The sequence below is a fragment of the Pan troglodytes genome, chromosome 13 (genome assembly GCF_028858775.2).
Source record: "Pan troglodytes isolate AG18354 chromosome 13, NHGRI_mPanTro3-v2.0_pri, whole genome shotgun sequence".
NCBI classification, from domain to species: Eukaryota; Metazoa; Chordata; class Mammalia; order Primates; family Hominidae; genus Pan; species Pan troglodytes.
This window is the reverse complement of record NC_072411.2, coordinates 93,838,250-93,862,020: the sequence shown is the minus strand read 5'-3', so window position 1 is coordinate 93,862,020 and position 23,771 is coordinate 93,838,250. Positions and strand designations below refer to the sequence as shown.

The 23,771-nt window shown below is 37.5% G+C and overlaps 1 non-coding gene across 1 annotated transcript in view; it reads right to left on the bottom strand.

Annotated features, from left to right (window-relative positions):
* Positions 1-23,771, bottom strand: part of NABP1 (nucleic acid binding protein 1) — a 117,775-nt gene that overhangs the window by 14,578 nt on the left and 79,426 nt on the right. The window contains exons 9-10 of the transcript XR_010149818.1: positions 20,236-20,384; positions 12,392-12,445 (exon numbers count right to left, since the gene is read on the bottom strand). This is a non-coding gene — a transcript (nucleic acid binding protein 1). The remainder of the gene's footprint in view (positions 1-12,391; positions 12,446-20,235; positions 20,385-23,771) is intronic.

Genomic DNA, 23,771 nt, shown 5'->3' with positions numbered 1-23,771 from the left:
CAGCCTTTGGGATGCATATGTAAATTATTTAGTTATGGCCTCCTTTTGTCTTCCTTATTCTGTCCCCCTTACATAAAGGTTTTCATTAGGTTTTAGACTACAGGGTAATCATTATTGTGATTAAATTAAACTTAATCTACCAGAAAAATGTTTTAGTGCCTACTCCAGGCAGGCACTGTGCTAGATTGTAAGAAATGTGTTATCAGATCACACCTTAATGCCCATGACATACAGAAAATGACTAGATGTAGATGAACTCCTAAATGGCATGTTGGTATTTCATAATAGTATCATACTCCATTTGGATTTAAAGTATTACAACAAAATACTCCCATTCAGTAAATTTGTCTAATGTTAACCTAACTTTGAAAAAACAAGTTATCTAATGTTCCTGCATAGCCCCTTTCTTGACTAGAAGCAGAGAGCTTCTCTGTGCTTGCTAGAAATCTCCAGCCACCCAGCTAGCATCAGCAGGATTCCATCTGTTTGTATCTATGTTCCCTGACCATAATCTTGTCTCTTTTGTTAAATTCTTTGCAGTCCAGCCGTAACGGCCTTATTCCTCCCCAATCCCAGGAATTGTCATAAACGGGCCTTTTTCTGGAATGTGCGTCTCCCTCCCGCTCCCCTACTAAACTCTCTCCATCCCTTCAGATCGCAGCACGGTATGAAAGACTCCATTCTGTGCTTTTGCAGAGCTTCATACTTCGAATCGCAGTTTGTAATCACATCTTTGTTTCTTTGACTATTTGATTAATATCTATCCCTCCCACTAGCCTGGAAGACCCATGAGAGCAGGGTCTATGAATGATTCATCACCGTCGCAACCTTACCATTCCTGGAACCCAGAAGAAGCTAAATAACTCTTTGTTAACAACATGAATGGTCTGATCCTGCTTGAGAAACACAAAACCTAGATCACCAAAGTAATCATGCATCAGTTAATGACAGGGATACGTTCTGAGGAATGCATCATTAGTAATTTTGTTGTTGTGAGAACGAAATATTCTTACAACATATAGTGTACTTACAGAAACCTAGATGGGATGGCTACTATACACCTAGGCTCTATGGTGGCATAGCCTATTCCTCCTAGGCTACAAACCTGTATAGCCTATTACTGTGCTGGAAAATGTAGGTAATTATAACACAGTAATTATTTATGTATTTAGACATATCTAAACATAGAAAAGAGACAGTAAAAATACAGTGTAAAAGATAAAAAATGATATGCCCGTCTACAGTATTTAGCATGAATGAAGTATGCAGGACTGGAGGTCCCTCTGGGTGAGTCAATCAGTGAGTGATAAGTGAATGTGAAGGCCTAAGACACTGCTGTACGCTACTGTAGATTTTATAAACACTGTACACTTAGGATACATTAAATTTATTTTTAAAATTAAGCAATTGTGCTATGACATTACTATGACTACATCACTAGATGATAGGAATTTCTTAGCCCCATCATAATCTTATGGGACCACCGTCATATATGTGGTCTATCATTGATAGAAATGTCATCATGCAGCACGTGGCTGTGTATTCAGAAGGGCCATTCTCTGAGTATAGTCTGCAACCCAACCCTTGCCTTGCAAGGTCCAGGGAAACTGTGAGGTATGTAATGTTCCATAAGACCTTTTCAGAAACTTCCCTAGTTAACAGGGAGCCAATGAGGTGGAAATGAAAAGTGTACTCACCTCGTGGTCAACACTACAATTCACTCTAGTGGGCCCACACCCTTCGATGATCATTTTTCTGGGTCTTCTCCATTGGGCCCTAGTTTCATCTGTCTCACTCACTCCTGAATCACCAGCACTTAACAGACTGCCCGCTATATATTAGGTGCTCAATAAATATTTATTGAATAAATCAATGGTCAATCAACACCTGACCTAAGACTTCCCCTTAGCACACAGTTCCCTGATGCTGCCCAGTGGCAGAGTGTGTGGCACATATGCATTTGAGTTTTTCCACATTAATCTCACTTTCCCTTTCTAAGTCACTAATTATGTTTTCTCCTTGACTCATTAATTTCCACACATAAACTGCCATTTCTCTCTGAAAGGTTGGTAGCAAAATAAGTTGACCGAAAGGACTCTCTTTTTCTCAAAACTCAAAAAACTAAAGAAGAAAAAAATTGTCCGACTCTTTTTTCAACCAAATGTGAAAGATTTGATATTTGAGCTCAGCATCCAACTCTCCAATTATCTAAATAATTCCACAAGTACAAAATACCATATTTACATATGCAAAGCAAGAACAAGAAATTAGAATACTTAATTTATTCACACAATTGAATGTTGAAACAACTGCAAATTCAGACACTTTTTTTTTTTTTTTTTGCAAATTCACCTCTCCAAAGTAGCCTTATCATGTACTTCTTTATATAGCCTCATGGTCCTCAAAATCTCATCTTCAAACAATTGACATTTTAGGGACTTAAGTATTTAGGTAAATATTTGAAATATGTTTGCAAATTGAGGTTCCATAAGCAAGGTTGTTAACTTACAATCCTTACCTGAAAATGAGGTCATTGGTTTGCAAACATTTTGTTCTAATACCTAGGTGAGGAAGGAGGAGGGGGTACATTGATGGCTTAATAGCTTTTTCTTCCCAGGTAGACTCATTTAGGATGAAAGTGATTATTCAGAAATCCATTTTATTCCAAGCAAATGTCTTTACCCTGGGAAAATAAATAGAGCTACTTCTGGCGATTGTCGCCATTTTATTCAGTGTTCTTCCTTATTACTCCCAATAGTTTAAATAAATATCTATAATAGTCCCCATCCTCCTTGTAATCCCATATAAAATTTACCCCATTCAAAAAAAAATGTATTCTAATGAAGTTATAACCTTTCTTCAGTCTTTCTAGGTCAACACTTAATGCTCTCCTTTTCTAATTTTATACCATTTCACAGCAGAGTTAAGGTTCAACTCCATCCTGGAATGACACATTTTCCACCCAGCTCTTGCTGTTTAACGATGAGCATCATTCCTGGGGGAATGTCTCACATGAGATCATCTCCCAGCCCATAAACCCACTAATAAACAGTCCAACTTGTCCTGATCTACCTTCTTATAGCATATTACATTAAAGAACCTGTAAAATAAGTTAAAGAGATAATAAAGTGATAGCTGAGAAACTTTACATAAATTGAAAAATTAAAATATAATAATTAACACTATGCTTGGACCTTTGAGTTCATTTCTATTCCCCAGTTTCACTTTTTTCCTGCATATGTAAAAATCATGGCTTCTTCATTTCACTGTTTGGCTTAAAAGTTCAAAACCTCCCTTCCCCTAGTTATCTAGGGAATCCAGAAAAGAGCTAATTGACACAGTGCTTCACTTTTTTACTCCCAAACTGATTGCATCGTTTTATCTTTGTTCAAGAATTCGCCTCTGAAAGTACAAAGCTTAAGATGTGTTAGGGTGTTGTGTAGTACATCCAGACAAAGGCAATATTTAATGTGAACATGGGAGAAGAAAGAGGCAGAAGGCATTATTTACTTGGTTTGCATGCTCCAGATACAGGCATTATGACTGCAGTTGTCAAGTGTGTCAACACTGTCAGATTCTAGCTATAAAAATACCTGTAGAGGTTCATTATTATAACCCTTGGAAGACAATAAAAGAATTTATTGGGAATCACTGAGCCTGCCCTATGGAGTAAGAATTACAGATGGGTTACACTGCAGCTGATTATAATAACATATTTAAAATAATACAGTTGGTTCTAACATTTAGCTTAAATTATTCATTGTAAGAAATTAGCAAACACTTGAACCATGGTACCAAATACAGCATCACTTGTTTATCCTCAAAATACCTTCTTGCATTCTGAAGGTTGTACTCATTAGCCTCTGAGGCCCCATCCCAAGATGGTCACTGTCATGTATGAATCCTGATTGCATAAAACTGTCACTCTTAATGTACTTGAAGGAAACGTTTTTTTCTTCATTGCGCTCTGCTAAATTCTGGACTTTAGCCACTTAACTTATTTCTAAGATTAATGACACCACTCTGCAGCTTTCTATACCTGAGTCTACAGGATGTTCACCCAGATAATTCCAGATCTCTGGAATTTGCCTCATCTTGTTTTTGTATTGTAACACACTAGACAACTAAGGGGGGTAGAAAAGGCGGCAGGAAGGATTATTTACTCAGTTCTTTTGAATGAGTTTGGTAAAAGTTGAAAATACATCCTTCATGGGTCAGAAATATGAATTCTATAACATTTAATCTGCCTTTTCTTCACAACCCTTTTGCTCTAAACATACTTCTACCTTTTGACACAGTGATTCTATCCTAGGAAAATAATGTAAAATATAGAAAAAGCTTTATGCCCAAAGATACGAAGTGGAGTATCATTTTAATAATGGAAATAATAAAAGAACAATTAAGTAAATGATTAGGTATCATTACAAATTATGTTTGAAAAATGTTTTAAATAACACATAGGTGCATATAATTTTATAGACAAAAAATCTACATACATGCACTACATTAGTTTCCTACTGCTGCTGTAAAAAAACTACCACAAACTCAGAGGCTTAAACAATATGAACTATTATTTCACAGCCCTGGAGGTCAGAAGTCTGAAATGCATCTCAGTGACCTAAAATCAAGATGTAGCAAAACTACATTCCTCCTGCATGCTCTAGGGGAAAACCCAAATGCCTCGCTACTTCCAGCTTTTAGAAGCTGTCTACATTCCTTGGCTTGTGGCTCTCTTCTCTAGCAACAGATGGAGTCCTTCTTGTACTGCCATCTGTCTGGTTCTCCCTTTTCTGCCTCTCTCTTCCACTTTTTTTTTTTTTAATTATACTTTAAGTTCTAGGGTACATGTGCACAACGTGCAGGTTTGATACATAGGTATACATGTGCCATGTTGGTTTGTTGCACCCATCAACTCATCATTTACATTAGGTATTTCTCCTAATGCTATCCCTCCCCCAACCCCCACCCCACAACAGGCCTCAGTGTGTGATGTTCCCTGCCCTGCGTCCAAGTGATCTCATTGTTCAGTTCCCACCTATGAATGAGAACATGTGGTGTTTGGTTTTCTGTCCTTGTGATAGTTTGCTGAGAATAATTGTTTCCAGCTTCATCCATGTCCCTGCAAAGGACACGAACTCATCCTTTTTTATGGCTGCAGAGTATTCCATAGTGTATATGTGCCACATTTTCTTATGACTACATTGGGCCCACCTGAATAATCCAGTATACTCTCCCTGTTTTAAAGTTAGCTGATCAGCAACCTTTATTTCATCTGCAGCCTTGATTCTACTTTGCCATGTAATTGTATATATTCACAAATTCCATGAATTAGGGATTAGGATGTGGATATCTAAGCAGGGGAAGGGGGATTATTCAGCCTACATGTACTGTGCAAGAGAAACAAACCAACCAACCAAACTGAGCTGAAACAAAAACAAGTAACAACAAAACTAAGCATAGAAAATCTGGATGAAAAGATACCACATTGGTCACATTGCTTAGTAAAACTGTGGGTTACTGTTTTTATTTTCTCTACTTTTCCATGGTTTCCAAATTTTATTATTTTCTATGATTTATTATTTCCCAAATAATATTATTATTTTGATAATTAAAAAATCTTGTCAAAAATGTGTTTTTAAAACATTCTCTGGGCTACAGTAGCCTATAATTTTATTCTTTTATCTTTTCACATGAATTTTCTTGCTTTCAAATAGTAATCAACTAGTTAAAGGAAATGAAAGAATAATAAGTACAATAGTTATTGATTAGGATGATCTCCCCTCCCTCTGAAAAAATGTAGTAACACCAACCTCATTGACTGACAGAGCTCAGAACTGTGTATCTGTTTGTAGTTATATATCTTATTTTCCCAATTAAAAACCAAATAATTTAAGAGCAAGTATGAGTCATTTTTTAATTGTCAAAGACAATGTTTAAAAGAGGGATAATCATGACCTTTATACAAATGCAAAATGAACACATGTCAAATATTTTATTTAGTACAATAATGAGTGAGGGGACTAGTAAGATGTTATAACCCATTCGGAGGATAATTTAAAGTACCAACCATATAATCAGTTAAGGAATTCCGAAATAAATTTACAAGTAGATGCCTAACAGATCTATTCACTGAGCTATAATCAATTTCTTCCCACCAGACACAATTAATTTACCTTTCCATGGACAAGAATCATTTGCATTATTATCCTTTTTTTTATACAACTTACAGCATCATAAAATAGCAGAAAGACAATGAAAATCAGAGATATCCCAGAAGGTCATGCTAGACACAGCAAATTCTCTTTCTCCCTCTCCCACCCAACCCTCCCCGACTTTTTGGGCCCATTCAGTCTCTCAGAATTTTTCCTGACAACACAATACCTCATATAGTATCTTGAATGTAGTATGCACTCAGTATAAATTTGGGGTTTGAATGTTGGATTGAAAGATCAATTCTGGCCTGATTACATTAAACGGGTTTGGAATGCCAGTTACCTTATTATTCTTTTTCTTTGTCTGAGGCCCCAGTTGTTTGCCCTTCTTCCCAGCCATGCTTACATTAGAAGAAGAGGAATATTTCGGGCCTCTGGGTTTAGCTGGACCTATCAGGGTGATATTGTAGGACAGAGAGAAATGGCCTGATGCTGAACTATAATGCTAGTTTGAGATAATTACAAAAAGTAATCTCAGGACTCATGAAACCAGAAGTGATAGACTCTCTCCCCTACCTTGAGCAAGGACTTATTTGGCTCTAAAAAGAAAACACTCCAGAGATGGCCAGGTAGTTCTCACCATCCTGGATTGAGTTATGCATCTAGAGTTCAACAAGATTTCCCTCAGGTTTTCCAAAGTTAAAATAAACTGTATTTTTTTTTCAAAAAAGTTTAAAGATTTTCTCGAAAATCTTTATTTTTAAAGAACCCATTCCCATAACCTCATAAGAGAATTGTAAAAGTAAATGGGCTTTTCCTTCAAGAGCTAGAGAAATTAAATAGTTTAAGAACTCTTGGTCTAGGGCCATGATATGTTCCAGATGGGTGAAGAGGCAGAAATTAAGTGCAATTAGAATTCCAACTGAAGTCATCAAGATATGAACACTAAAGGAAATAAAAATCTTTCAAGAATTTCAGTCACTTGCACCAACAACTTAAAAAAATACTGTTGTATTTTTTAAGGCAATGTATAGATAAGTATCAAGGCATTTTTATAACTGTTATCAGAGACAGTCAACTCTTGTGCCCTTGGCTGCGAAGAAAACCAGATCAAACTAAACAAGATAAGATGTCATACATATTGCCAATTAAAACCCTGAACAATTTAAAATGCAGAATGATTTATCTACGTTAAATAAAAAACACTCCATAGGCATTTATAAATTGACCCTCAGGCAAAGCAATTTTGTGATTTGAAAGAATACATATACATATATTTTTAAAAAGCTTGGCATTGCACCAACAATCAGCCAGCATCTTGGCACCCATTCAGATAGCATCTCCCACTAACAGTTGTAGTAATTTTTCTCATTATAGTGTTTGCACGCACATAAATCAGATTCAGGTGAATTTACAATGTGCCTCGAACTGTCAAACTTATAGCAGCCAGCAGATTGTCTTAAGTGATACAGGATTCATGCCTTTGAGCAGCACATAACTCTCACAGCTACTGGCCAACAGTCCAGCTGTAGCTTCCTCAGTATTCTTCCATTTCCATAAGCTGATAAGTTTATGTGTGACATTTCAAACTTTTGATTTTTATCTGTTGCCTGATTTAAATTCTAAGTGAATCTTAAAACTTAGATCAGGAACATGAAGTCTTTTTAAATGAGATCTGAATTTGTCTAAGACCAAAGCGGCCTTGGTGCAGCGGCAGCATATCTCCATGTTCCCTTAGAGTGCGGTCCATTTACCACTTCAAGCTGCAGTATCTGTGGGCATTTGAGCTTTTTCTCTTCCTGCTAAGCCTGCAATTTCCAGGTGCACTTCAAACAGACTGAGAAAGATAGCCCCTTGACTGCGTGCATTTCAAGCCTATCCTTCACATAGAATCTCAGCAGCTGCCACATTAAACAGGAAACCCATGGGTCAAAATCTGAACTGAGAGGGAAAAGGTAACAAGCCGACCTGAGCCAGGGGTAATTTATGATTAAGTTAATGAAATTCTAATTAGGCTTATAAAGCCCTGAAGTATTTCTTGCAATGGCTTGTCATGAAGCCTTTATTCAGGGAAAGCCAGAGTGCCTTTGATCTGGGTCATGCAGCATATTGTCGCATAGATTCGTGTTTATATTGCCTCTTTTATAGTTAAGCACACTCTTAGAGGCATAAAGGTAATATGAAGCACTGGGGAGAAAAAGAAAAAGCAGCAATCTGTTCAGACCCAATGTGATACTTGCTCAGGGTACCTCTGGGTAATTGTTCAAGTTCTCCTGATTTACAAAACAGATTATTTTCAGCCTAAATAATGGCTAATAAATTCACCAAAAACCATTTTTAGCCTGCAGTCCAGATCCTTTTAAGAGTGGACTTGTCCTTAGAATTAAGAATATTTCAGAATTAAAAATAGAACATTATTAAAAGTAAGGACCCCTACTTAATTAAGCATGCCTACTCACAGGCATTCAGCAGTGCCCTCTGCAGAGCTGAGGGAGAGAAGAAGTCCACTTGGCAAGTTGCCTGTGTGACAGGGAGTGAGGCTCCATTAATTCAGAGGTGTATAGATCAGGCCCACACCTGCAATGGGAAGAATAGCCGTGCTAATGGAAGTAGCCTGACCAATCTATCCTGAAGTGTCCTAGCTGGGAATTATATCTTAAGAGGGAGGAATAGAAAGCACTGCACTTATTTTTTAAAAATAAGACAAGAGTCAAACATAAGTCTATGTTCAGGCTCATTTTTACACTTTTAATTAGCTTATTAGAATAAAATCATATTCAGAAGGCAACAATTTAAAAAATCTTTAGGGGCCTGCTTTCAAGATCATATCACTTTAACTTGAACCTTTCTTGACTCGTTTTACTGACATCTCATTACCTTTATAATTATTCAAACAACTTATGCAGGAGCTATGCATGCATGGTACGAAGCCAGCCTACAAAAATTCACACCTGAGATCTCAGGTTTCATGTCCTTTCCCACTCTGGCCCATATATGACTGCTTTCCTTTGATGGTCTCATTGGAAAAGATTTCTAGAATTATGTATTCCCTCCTATCTCTTGACTCTACATTCAGTACAGAGATTACTTCCACATACCTAATAGGTATTTTTTTTACTTGCTCTTATACTTTCAAAAGGCCATTCAATCATGAAAAGAGCTCATCTCTTAAAAAACAAGAAACGTTCTTTGATAATGATATCTAATAGTATTGATCTGTCATGGAATACTGTAGCAAACATAATTACTTCTAGTGGATTATTTCATTTAATTTCTTTAAGTACCTTTTGAGGAAAGTACTATTGATATCTCTATTTTACAGATGAGAAAACTGATGCGTGAAGGTAATGATAATTTTTCAGACCTATCTAGTGCGGCCTAAATTCAAAGCAAGGTCTCTCTGACATTAAAGCTCTTATTCTTAACCTTGTCATTGACACTCTATGACTCACAATGCCATGTCCACTTTTCAATTTTCCATGAATTCATGATGCCAAACAATAAATAATTTTATAAGACTGCTCCCCCAAAATAAGTAGTTCCCAGCATCCTTATGTCCTTAATATATTTATAATAAGAGCAACAGCAAATGATGATGCAGACTTGCATAGAAAGGACAAATTGTTCTAAATTGCAGGATGCGTTCATCAGTCAGCATGATTAAACTGTCCTCACTTAAAATAATGCTTCTCATTCCCTCTTAGTCATGACCACTGTCCCCAGCTGCTACCAACAACAGAAAGAGAACCTCCAGTTTAATAAACTCACGGTTTCCCTGGAAGAAAACTTCCTATGAAAATACATTAAAAAATCAAAGAAAACACATGCTATATTTTAGGCCCGTGATTGGTCTATTTTAAGCCATGTGGGTGTGTATTCATCTGATTTGTCAAAATGTCTCGAAAAATAAATGATAAGTCTTTATCAACAAGCTTTATTTAGCACACACACACATATATATGTGTATATATGTATATACATATGTATACACACACACACATATATATGTGTATATATGTGTGTGTGTGTGTGTGTATATACATATGTATTGGACTAAGGATAAAAGTTCTTCAACTGTGATTGGCAAAATAAAATTATTGTTAATTATTTAATAATCTAAATTACATTGATGCTATCAGAACAGGTAACCCTGATTCATGCTAGGTTGAGAATGTATTCAGGTTGGGATTTTATTTTTGTTATTTTGTGTTTTAGTTCTTTTGTGAAGTGATAAGTGATATGGTTTTGCTGTGTCCCCATCCAAATCTCATCTTGAATTGTAGTTCCCATAATCCCCGTGTGTCGCGGGAGGGACCCAGTGGGAGGTAATTGAATCATGGGGGCAGTTACCCCCATACTGCTGTTCTCATGCTAGTGGGTGAGGTCTCATGAGATCTGATGATTTTATGAGGGGCTTTTCCATCTTTGCTTGGCAATTCTCCTTGCCACCATGGGGAGAAGGATGTGTTTGCTTCCCCTTCCGCCATGATTGTAAGTTTCCTGAGGCCTCCCAGCCATGCGGAACTGTCAGTCAGTTAAATCTCTGTCTTTTATAAATTATTCAGTCTCCGGCAGTTGTTTACAATAGTATGAGAATGGACTAACACAGTAAGGATCACTGGTGTATTACTATATAACAAATGTTTTATAAATACGAAAAAATTAAATAAAAAAAGAAACACATTATCCTTAGATAATATTTTAAATCCCAACTCCACAATGTCCTTGACAACTCCTTGAGACACTGTTAGGCTCATTTTACATTTTACATTTTACAGAATGAAGGAACTCAATCTTGGACAGCTTAAGTAATTTCTTAAGGATATCCAGAATAGTTGAGTAGGAATTTCAAACCTGCTATCTTGCCTCATCTTTTCCACCTGAAAGCACTTCTCTCAGGAAGGATCATAATGCCCTCTCCACATCTTTGTATTTGCTTGAATAACTCTTACTGGCCTTGGAGGACTAACTTAGATATTACCTTCTATAGGAAGCCTTCCCTGGAACCCCACATCTGGATTGGATTCTTCTTGTATCTGTCCCCATGATACTCTAGGTATACCACCTTCTGTCACAGCACTGCACTTATCATGGTATAATATGGTTGCCTATTTCCTTGTGGGTCTCTTCCACTCACCCCAATCACTGAAGTATCTTGATTACTAGGGACTATGGTCTATTCAATATTCTATTCCCTCAGGTTTAATATGATGCCTAGCACATCAGAGGGACTCCAATGTTTACTGAAGAAAAAATCAATGGTCAAATGAGTGGATGCAGACTCCGAAGCTCACACACCCTGCTGCCACAGGTTAAGTGGTATCTCAGCCTACAGCACACCGCCTCTTAGATCAAGTGTGTAGCAGCACCAAGCACAGGACCCACTGGGAAGCCAGCACTCAATAAGCATTTTCAACAGTTAAATTCAGGTGGACTCCCCAGAGTCTAAGCCAATTATTTCAGTGAAGGGCATCAGCTTTCTCATATTTCAAATCAATCAAGACGTTGTCAATAGCACAGCAGTTTAGTCCTACTATTGAAAACATAATTAGTTTCTCATTATTTAAGTGGAGGAAAAGGATGAACTATATGTGAGTGACTTAGCAGTAGTGCAACTACAATGTTATTGTATGAAATTCAACCTAAGCAGATATGACTAAAGATAACACTAAGACTAGAAAAATAAAAATAAGGACTCCATTTGCATTTGAAAGAAAATTCTAGTGCTTTGCAAGTCTACAGGTAAAAATTAACTTAAAAAAATGAAATCACTCTCTTTTAGCACCAGAGTTGAAGCCTTTGTTGATAAGACACCGGAGAGCAGTTAAAAGAGTGGGGAGGGAAATACAGTGGGTGACAAGAATTAACCCTGATACTGAAAAGAGAAACAGGAAGAGGATATGGGAAAACACGATGAGAAAGTCTTGTTCTTTAGCACTCTGGACTTCTCTTTTTACCCACATTCTCTTGGGCATAGAGAATAATAAAAAGTTAAATTTAATTATTACCTCTATATAAATGCTTCCTGTGGTAGATAGAATACTGCTCCCCACCCCCACAAAGGTGTGTATGTCCTAACTCCTGGAACCTGAGAATAAGTTGTCTTACATGGCAAAAGGGACTTTGCAGGTGTGTAGATTTTCCTGGTGGGACCAATGTAATCACAAAGATCCTTATACGTGAAAGAAGGAGGCAGGAGAGTAACAATCAGAAATATTTGAAGACACTCAACTACTCACTTTGAAGATGGAGGAAGGGGCTGCAAGCCAAGGAATTCAGGTGGCATAGAGAAGCTGGAAAAGACACAGAGACAAATTATTTCCCTGGAGGCTCCAGAAGGAATGCAGCCCAGCTGACAACTTAATTTCAGTGAGACTCATTTGAGATTTCTGATCTCCAAAGCTATAAGAGGGTAATGTGTATTGTTTCAAGCCGCTACGTTTTTGGTAATTTTTTTTACAGCAGCTGTAGGAAACTAATACACTCACAAATTTTGCCTTGTGAACCTGAGCTTCTGACATTAGGCTGTTTGTGTCTCTATTTCAGTTTACCCCTGACAATCCCAATGCAACACATCCAATACTAAGCTCGTCATCCTCTTCCCAACTATGATTCCTCTCCCAGACTATCCTACATGGTCTGTTACCCTGCCTTTCTTCCAGGTCGAGGCTAGATGCCTGTGATTCTTCCATATCCTTCTCCCTGCTCCCCAATCTATCTCCTCTCTTGCCTGTTCTCTGGATAAAGGTCCACTGAATAACACTGTTTTCTACTCCCATTGTCATAATCCAGAAAAGAATTCTAATTCTATAAAGAATTAATTCTAAAGGAATTTAAGGTGGCTGGCATGGGGAAAAAATAATGAACAAAGAAATGCTGAAAGAAAAGAGAACGGGGGAGAAACCCTTAAGTACATCTTCAGGAAAGAGGGAAGGGATTTTCCAACAGGCAGTGAGTCTTCATCATATAAGCTGATTTAAGGATCTTTCAAATCTGAAAATATGCAGTTCCTATGGTTAAAGAAAGTGAGGAAGACTTGTACAGAAATCAAGTGAACCAGTCTTTCCAAAATACTCCAAAACTGCTAGTTCTACTTCACCATGCCTCGAGTTTTTACATGGCACACAACTATGGTTTTTAGCAACCCGCTGCCCAAGATGTGATGATGGTATATATGAGGTGCTCATTCTTTCCACAGCAGAGCAGAGTCAGGTTTCAGGATTCCAGTCATTCCCTAAGATAAAAGTATCCAGCAAGAAAGATTTAGTTCATGGAAGGTCTGGCTGACCTAGTTAAGATAATATTTCATCCTGTGAAAGTTGTTGAGAGAATAAAATATGTCACCAAAAGCTCAATTAGATAAGGAAACTCTCTAAAGGGCCAAACTCTTAGAAACCAATAAAGGGGAACGGTTCACTTTCTAGTGACAGCTTGTCACATACCAAGAGAAATGTCCCTGCTTAGGCAGTCTCAGGACACCAGACACTGACTCTGTCCTGACATGCCCTACAACTCTAAAGTCATTCAGTTCTGGGTTTTGGAAAACTGTATTTGTAGAGACATATATTCTATTGTGATCTTTATATTTGGGTTGTTTTTTTATTAAGCCATCCAGAGTGTGTAATTTCCCAAGACAAACGAAAACAACTGACCATCCCCAAAGGGTCAGTCCCCAACAGGATCACTGAGATGGACATCCGACATTTCTTGGTGGCAGTAACCAATGACATGCTACAGTTACTGGAGTCTCAATGAGGATCTCACAGTCTCTGGAGGCAGTAACCAATAGTGTGCTACAATTCTGCTCCCCAAGCCTCAGGGGAGAGTCTGGTGAAGACTTGCCCACCAGAGTATAAGACAGATTCTATCCTAAATTGGGTCCGCTTTTCTTGCCATTTTAGCCAATGACAATCTGTACTTCTTAAAGCCAAGCAATGTCTTGAACTTTGATTTATACGTAAATCATAGCTCAGCTTTAGAAATTTAAAGATCTTGGAAACGCATGTAAATTAGTGTTCAAATGTCTGCCTTTCATCTCCCTCCCACTTTCCTTCTTGCTCTGTTATACGAAAAAGGAATATGAAACAAATGAACAACTTGATCAAACTGTGCTTGTCTCACTCCTGCCCAGAAGACAGAGTTGAAATGAGCACAAATTTAAGTAGTATAAGTATCCAAAATTTCAGTGTTCTTATTCCCTCCAAATGGCTATCCATGAATTAGTCCCAACAAGCCCAAGGTGAAGCATTCTTCCTGGTTCTGCCAGTAAAACTTCATAAATAAATAAAACCACCAATGAAAGATACTGCTGACATTCTATAGACTATATCCAGTCATATCGGAAAGATAAGATCTACCCTAATTATAAGAATTATAGGAAAAACTCTCTTTTATAAGAAAATTGAAACCAAAGAAAATATTTCATTAACTAAATCCCATTCATGAGATATTCTTTCTTAAGAGTATACTTCTGATTGCTTTACTCTCAATCTCAACTTTAATTGTTGAGATTAAAGCCTTGGGAAAAATCAGGACAGCAGAAGTAATCACTTCAAAAACAGAGTGTTCACTTATAGATAAAATGTCTAAAACTAGGACAGTGAGTTAGTTTGCTATGAAATAGGAGAAGATATGCTGCAATCAGGCTGATGCAGACAGAATACAGAGATCCTAGGAATCCAAACAGTGCGGTCTTCTATGAGACTATGTCACAGGTCTGTAAACAGTCATGGTTAAAATGCCCAAATAAAGAGTTGTAAAAGATGCACCCTTAGCTAAATATTTCACAAAGTCATGACTTTCAGGATTGCCTTGTGTAAATGGATCACAGAGAGTTAAGGAGACAGAAAATGCAGTGGTTTTAACTGAGTTGTAGAACATTCCTTTAAATTCTGAAATGGTTCTCTTGAGAACTGTTTCAGTGCTCACTGAATTCCCAACGTTTAAAAATATGTCTGAAACAATCATTGCTTAATTTCATCCCTCGAGACCCACCCTCCAAAAACGTCCTGCGGCACATACGTTGTTACTTTCTAAATTAAAGTAATTCAAAATTGGCTTTATTCTATGAATATAGGGAAATATTCCCAGCTTCCTTTCAGACCAGTGCTTTAACTTTAAAAATAATAGTGTAAAGAGAAGGAAATAACATTCGATGTAATCAGATGTCTCGTTTTTTTAAAAGAGAACTTAAAGAGATGCTCCTATGTACCACACAACTTGCACTTGTGACTAGAGCCATTTTCCTTACCCAGAATTTCCACCTGAAATAGAAACTAGGCACTAGACAAATACTCTCAGCATAACAGAACTGCAGCCTGTCTATGATCATCGACAGAAAATGAGTCTGTGATCTGCACAAACATAAGCAGAAAGAGCAAGGCAACATCTTTCCAAATACATTCAAACATATTTGAAGTCTCAACTGTAATGCAAACTGTTTCATGGAAAGGTGGATTCTTTTCAGGGCTGAAGTCATTCTTCCAGAATGCAGTAAGTAAAGTGCTTGGCCAATAAGTGCTTTTGAGCTACCAAGGTAATATTTTCCAAACTTCACTCCAAAGAGCAATAGTCCTTCCGAAATACTATAGATACTTCTTAAAAATTCATTTAAGTAGGCATGGGAGCTTAGGAAATTCTCACTTTACCACAGACTTTGCCTTTGCTATGCTAATGTGTGTTGAGACTCTCTAAGAGTGACTCATACTTACAACATACTTATTTGACCAAAAACTCTTTTCACGGAGTCTTTTAGCGTCTCATGGGGTCCCTAGCGCTTTAAGGAACACAGTTAGGAAAACGTGGCATTCATGTAATATAACAAAGACTATGGAGTAGTGGTTGCAAAATGAGAATGAAGTGACAGTCATTCTAAAGCAGTCCTGTTACGTGTGATATTGCCATCTAACCCAAGCAATGGCATCAAGTACTTTGCTACACCAACTCTCAAACTTCTACCAGTCATCTGAAGTTGCAGATTTGAGCCAAGTGATAAATAATTGTATTCTGTAAATCATTTGGGAGCATTTCTCCAGATCTCTTTATAGTTTGCTCCTGAAATTTTATGCAATTGTACATTTTTGGTGCCAGGACTATCTGGCTGTACATTTAATTTTCAGTTTTGCTTCAGAGCCTTGTCATTTCATCAATCAGAGCTATTCCATCTGCTGAAGTGCTGACAAATCCAGCTGCTTTGTCACTTCTAATCAATTTCATTAACGTCTCCACATTCTGTTTCAATTAGTGGCCTATTCTTTGCACTGTTTGATGACTTGATACTACCTACTGTCTGCAGATTAAAAATCAAATTACAAATTGCTTTGTCCTTGGCATTAAAAATCCTTCCTTCTTTACCAAATCATTTCCATTTAGCACGTTTACCCCTCTTAAGTTAAATTATGCTCTACCACATTGTGAAGTAAGGGGTTCAATTGTTGTACAAGGAATGGATCCATACTGGGATGTTCTTCTTGACATTCACTTAATCCTTCTGCCCTCATTCAGGATTCAATCTTCTTTCATCTAAGCCTTTCTATTGTTGTGATTTTTTTTCCACACATTACTTTAAACACCTACTTGAAGTGTTATTTACTTGGTTATAATCCTCACTCATTTTTTTAATTCATCAGACACAATACCGACATTGTCTATTTTCTGCAATTCTTGACTTAGAAAACTGTCAAAGAAGAACCAGTTGGACAAAATCATCCCTGTTGCTGATTATATTACTACCCAAACCCAAACAATGAGGAAGTAGCCTTCGAATGCGATTTTTCAAGTAGATATAATACCTCTGCTCTGTTTCCTGTCTTTCTCTAAAAATCAGTCTATGCTTACTTATTTTAATTGTAGAGAATTGTACAGATGTTTACTTTTGTTAAAAAATGCAGAAATAGCATAGAATTCTGACTGTCCTTTCCCGTGCTTTGTGTCATAACTGACAGCATGGAGCTTTAGTAACCTAAAGCGATACAGCAACAGTGCTGTGGGTCATGTTTTTAACTTTAATGACAATCTGTAATTGCCTGCAGCCTGCCTCATTTCTGGCCCTGCTGATTTCTTGAGGACCTGTGATAACACAGCTCCAACTTGGTCCTCTAATCAGGCTCGTGCCCTCTTTTATGTGTTTTTTATATTTTTTCAGGGTTATCAGTCTTATAGTAAAGTAGTCAGAGTCTACAACTCTACCTCCTTCTTCAGGGCATTCCAAAAAATTAGAATTTCCTTCTAGCCTGCAAGCTTTCACAACTGTCTGCTTTTTCCTGTGGCTGGAAGTGGTGAGAGTTTGAATAGCAACAGCTTTGCTTCAAATGGAACTGTCTGATACCGACCATGAAATCCCCTTTAGCTTTAATCTTTTTTAGACATTTGAAATTTTCAAAATACTGCTTGTCAGGGTAAGTTCCCTTTTCCTCCAGTATAGCTGGTTCACATTTGACTTGCACTTAAAAGATGTTGCAGTTATTTCATTCTTCTTAGAAATATTGCCATCCTTGACTGTTTACAGAAACATATGTGTGTTCATTTATTCAAAAAAATGGTTTTTGATCACCAACTATGTGTTAAACATTGTCTTAGAAGGTACTAGAATTCAACAGGGAACAAAGTCTGCATCTCATGGAGGCATACAGTGGTTGGGATAGACATGATGGCTAGAGAGAAAGGGGGCCTATGACATTACCATTAAACAGGCAATCAGCATAAAGTAAGAGCCAGCTGGATGTGGTGGCAAACAAGCTGGGAAAGAGGACGTCAGGAGCCAGACACCCTGGTTCAAATCCTGCCCCCTCATTGATTAGCTGAAATCTTAGGAAAGTTGATTAACCTCACTGTACCTCAGCCTCATTGATAAGATCGAGACAGTAATGGTTCTACCTCAGATATTTGTTGTGAAGGTCAAATAACTTAATACTGTAATGCCCTTAAAGCAGTGTCCAGCACATAAAAAAAAGTGCTATCAAGTATTTGTAAAATTAAAAAAAAAAACAGATAGTAGGAAAGCATTATGATCTGGGAAGTACATTTTGCTCTGGGAGTTCATTGCAAGTGTGCCTAACCTAGTGTAGGAGAAGTCAAGGATGCTCTTTAGATCTAAAGGAGCAAGAGTAGCCACTACAGAGTGAAAGTAAAGAGAATAGAGTGGTGTCTGTATAGCTAGAACTTAAAATGCCCATGAAAGACAACTAAAAATATCAGGACAACAGTAGGGACCAAATTAAAGAGATTGGGACTTTCAAATTCCAGAAAGCTAGAGGTCAAGAACATACATATTAATAGTGTAGAAAACTATAAACATCATGGATAAAACAGAAAAATATCCCAAAATGCTAAAATTTAGAAGATCCCCAAGATACTTGAAAGAGTAAATAGAGCCAATAGAAGAAACTGCAGCCACTTCCCTGATTGTAAAAGTAGGAAGCTAATTTCCCAACAAAGTAACACAGATTCAAAATAAATAGCGGCTTCCTGGGAAAAAAAACAAACACAGAAACAAAAACAAAAACAAAAACTAAGATATTCTGGAGATATATCCTTACTTTTGAAGGAGGTGCCACCTCCCCCAACCCTAAAAAGAAAAAAAAATAAACTGATCGAGTTGGAAGAAAAGCTCATTCTTAGAATAGCAGCTCTTCTCTTATCAAGTCTTCTTAGCAGTTTCCAGGAACAAAATACAACTTTGTGGTTTATACAACCCACACTGCCTACATAAAGATGGAGGCAACAGCTTAAGTGTTGCCCTTCCAATCAGTGATCTAAAATAGATTTCATATTCAACTCCAGGGTATTATTCTATTTCCATTAGATTGAATCACATGAAATTGCCATTTTTGTAAGTCAAAAATGATTGAGTAGCAGCATTTTCATATGCTTAAACCTAATATATGTTATGGGAAATTTTTAGTTTGTTGTGATGCTTTTTGCTGAAAGATAAAACCACAAGAGCTGCAAGTGTGCTCTCAATTTCCCAATGAACAGTAAAGTAATGCAGAGCTTACCACTTCATGGTGAAAGCTTATGCACATGCTCTAGTTGCTGGAAAATGTGTCTCCTTATAGAAAGCAAAAATGTGCCTCTTTATAAATTCTGCCCATTAGTACCAGTTCTTTTCTCTGAAGTACCTGAAATAAGCAATATTTCCTTCCCACTAGAGAATCCTGGATACCTCACACATTCTCTAGTCTTTCCAGTTATGTGTCATCAGCACACGTGATTAGCATGTCCTCCACATTTTAACTCTAGTCCATGAAACAGCAATCTAGGTACACTATGTCAGCTTGCTGAGATTCAGCCTACTCGCAGAAGCATTCTGTTTACACAGCTTTCTGTAACTTCTTAGCCTTGGTATACCATACACAGATATGGCATGAATATCAGAAAAATACTTCGCATTATTTTAAGGAAAGGCATTATGATTTGAGTACCACAATTCTGTGAAGACATTAAGTCTATGTCACCATTTCAATCATGCAAGAGGGTGGCATGGCGGTTTCAGACAGTTGGTCACTGTATCTGTAGTGAACACTTTGTCTGCAAACAACAGAAAATAGTAAGAGATGGTGGCTACCCAAAGGATTACAAATCATTCTACTATAAAGGCACATGCACATGTATGTTTATTGCGGCACTATTCACAATAGCAAACACTTGGAACCAACCCAAATGCCCATCAATGAAAGACTGGATAAAGAAAATGTGGCACATATACACCATGGAATACTATGCAGCCATAAAAAAGGATGAGTTCATGCCTTTTGCAGGGACATGGATGAAGCTGGAAACCATCATTCTCAGCAAACTAACACAAGAACAGAAAACTAAACACACTATGTTCTCACTCATAAGTGGGAGTTGAACAATGAGAATACGTGGACACAGGGAGGGGAACATCACACATGGGGGCCTGTCAGGGAGTGAGGGGTTAGGGGAGGGCCAGCATTAGGAGAAATACCTAATGTAAATGACGGTCGATGGGTGCAGCAAACCACCATGGCACGTGTATACCTATGTAACAAACCTCACGTTCTGCACATGTACCCCAGAACTAAAGTATAACAATTTAAAAAAAAAAGATTTTTCAAATTACCTCACATAGCAAGATCCATGGAGACAGATGGTTCAGAAGCTACATAATGTCAGGATGTGGGATGGTATCTCTGAAATCCTCTTGGTTCTCTTTTATTGTCACAAGATGGCTGCAGCAGCTCTAATAACCTTGCCCTTGCATGGCAACATCTAAAGCAGGAAGCAAGGAGAGAGAGAGAAGGAAATAATGTCTTTATTATCTAGTTGCCTTCTTATCAGGAAGGACAAACTTTGCCAAGTATCTCTCACAACTCATTGACCAAAATGAACCACATGTCTATACCCTACACCAATGGTTGTTAAAGTGCGGTTCCCAGACCAGCATCATCCTCACCTGGAAATTTGATTAAAATGCAAATTATCAGATCCGACCCAAACACACTGAATTAGAGACTCCAGAGTTAGGGCCTAGAATTCTGGATTGCAACAAGTTCTCCAGGTGATTCTGATGCACACTAAGTTTTGAAAGCCTCTGTCCCAATCTCTGACAAAGTAGAATCATATCATAATAACTGGCTTGGACCAATCATTATTCATCCCAGTGGAACTGGGCACATTATTGCCTAAGTTAAAATTGGGCTTTCGATGGCCATAAAGGGAGAAGAGGAGAGCAGCAGTGAGGACTGGCCATGAAACAAAAAGAAGAGGAGCAAGAGTAGAAAGAGAAATAGGAGCAAGGGAGCCAAAGTTATCATGTAATGGGAACTAGAAGCAGATCTTAACTCAATCTGAGTCTGTTGCTTGAGGAACATCTAAAAAATTACTGAGTTTTGCAGATTATAGGGAGCTAATAGAACTAATAAAGTGCTGGAGAAAATCAGTGTTAATGAAAAACAGACTTGATTATTCTACTTCAAATGTAATTTAAGAGTATGATAAATACTATACCATGACACATTTACCAAATAGTGATGAACACTGCAAAAATCAGTAGCTAGTTAGAACTTCAGTAAAGTGCCAGATTTCATACAGAGTGTGAGTAGAAGGAGGGGTAAAGAATGTCATTTAGTCAAATGCAAATTAATGGTCACGTGTCTCACTCTACTGATGAAGAATTAGTTTTACTTCTGCCACACATTATTAGAGAATACACAAAGTTGAATTTCCAATCATCCATAGCTATGCTGCCCAACACAGTAGCCACTAAGCACAGATGGCTACTGAGCACTTGAAATCTAACTAGTATGAATTGAGACTTGCTATAAGTATAAAATACATACTGGATTTCAAAGGCATAATACAAAAATAAGACTATAAAAGACATCATGAACAATTTCTATATTGATAACATGTTGAAATGACAATATTGTGATTTATTGAGTTAAATAAACTATATCATTAAAATTAATTTCACCTTTTTTCTTTTTACCTTTTCAGTGTGGCTACTAGAACATTTTAAATTACATGTGTAATTTGCACTACATTTCTATTAAGTAGCACCCATAGTTTATATCTTTGATTTGTAAATTTACTTTAATTAATTCATGAAACCTTTTTCAAATACCAATCAGGCAAGTTTTAAAAAATATAGGTGAAATTTGCAGTTGTCTATGTGCCCATGACGTAGGATCTGAGAGATTCTGGTGGGGAGAACACTCCATCCACAAGTTATTACCTTCAAGAGTTAACATATTTAAATTAACCACATTTCCCTAACTATCTTCACCTAATATGTAAATGTACTCATGAGAAGACTAATATATTAAGTATACATAAACTAGGAATGAGAAAAGACTTTCCAAGATCTCAGTTTTTTTATTTGTTCCCTTTCCTAAAATAAAAATAAAAAAAGGAAAAAAAATTCATCTGGCCAAGAGCAAGTACAGTCAACATGTTGACCCAGTGTCAGGTTCTCACTTCTCCTTTTGTGATATTTCTCCAGCCACTTTTTTAAAAAGAGGTATTTCTCACCCTTCACAGATATTACAATGGTACATTCCTGTGGTAGCATTAGGGTGATGTCTAATAATGGATCTATTTGGTGCTGGTGTTGAGAAAGATAATGGTTCATTCAATATATGGATAAGAAATTTGACAAGTTACAGTATACATGTGCTATGAATGCTCCCTTTCAGTTCATGTAAGCATGATGCTGATGACAGCAGCCAAAATATTTCCTCACTAGAGGAAAACAATTTATCGTGAAGTACAGTTCACTGATTTCATACAAAACTTTTCAAGTTGAGAAAAAAACAGAATTCCTTTAAAGCAGTCAGCATATGCCTCCTCATCATCACAAACCTCAAATAGGCAAATACTTTAAAGACATTATTGAATCTAGGTGTGTGAACTTGTTATTTTGAAGACAAACCCCAAACCAGTAAGCAGAATTTCTAGACATAATTGATACTTTAATTTCTTATCTGAAAAATTTGATGGGAGCCACTGTGTTTACTAACCCCTAATCCTCTCTTTGGGGACCTTCATGGTTCATATGACTGGCTCCAGTATTCAAGGCTCCTCATAAGTTTTCATCAGCTGGGTGTGGCAGCGCGTGCCTGCATTCCCAGATACCTGGAAGGAAGGCTGAGGTAGAGGATTGCTTCAGCCAGGAGTTTTAATCTAGCCTCAAACTGGGCAATGTAGAGAGACCCTGTCTCTGTTTAAAAAAAATGTTTTTATTAATCACAATAATTTGGGGATAGTATCAAGCTGTTGGTTTTGTCTACCTTTTTTTCTGAAGGCTCACGTTTCATGCCAGACTTCATTAATGAGAGAGATATTAGAGAATCAAGACAGCCTATTTAATTACATGGAAGTGGCAAATTGGCTGAAAGGTTTTCAAGTAACCCGAGTTTGATAGATAACTGCAACCCCAAGCCCTCGCTTTCATTTTCTACATTGTCGGCATCCAAATGTTGCCAGATCTAAATGAGTTTATTCCTCTTTCTACTCCCACAGCCTCTGCCCCCTTTGTCCAGGCTCTGCAACCCTCACTGAGATGCTCGTGACAACTGCTGACAGGTGTCCTTGCCTTGGGCTTTTCTTCTCTCTGAGTTGTTCTCCTCCATGCTGTTACTTATGTTATCTTCACAAAGCACGGCTCTGATCATAGAATTTCCCGTCTTAAAAAGTTTCGGAGGCTCCTCACTGCATACAGGACCAAACCCAAACTCCCTTGCCTGGCTTACAAAACCGTACGTAGCTGGGTTCCCTGCTTATCAGATTTAACATTTATAAAGGGCCTCATTTTCTAGGCATTCATGTAAACACCAAGGCTATGAAAAGTACCAAGAATATTAAGCGTTTATTGGTATTAAGGGGGAAAAAGAATAAAATATGATTGTCCCAGAAAAAGTTCTCATCTAGCTGGGAGGCAGACACATCAACAAACACCATGCTACAATTCAGTGAAGACACATAACAAACTCTGTAGAGCACCATGGAGTAGCACGAAGAAGAGGCTGCTTCTACTCTTGGCCTTAATGCCCACTTACATTCCACCCTCTTGTCCCCAACACACCACAGACAGAAATGCTCCCCTCAAGCCATCTGGGCCAATCTGCAATCCTTAAAGGTACACAGCACTTTCCTACT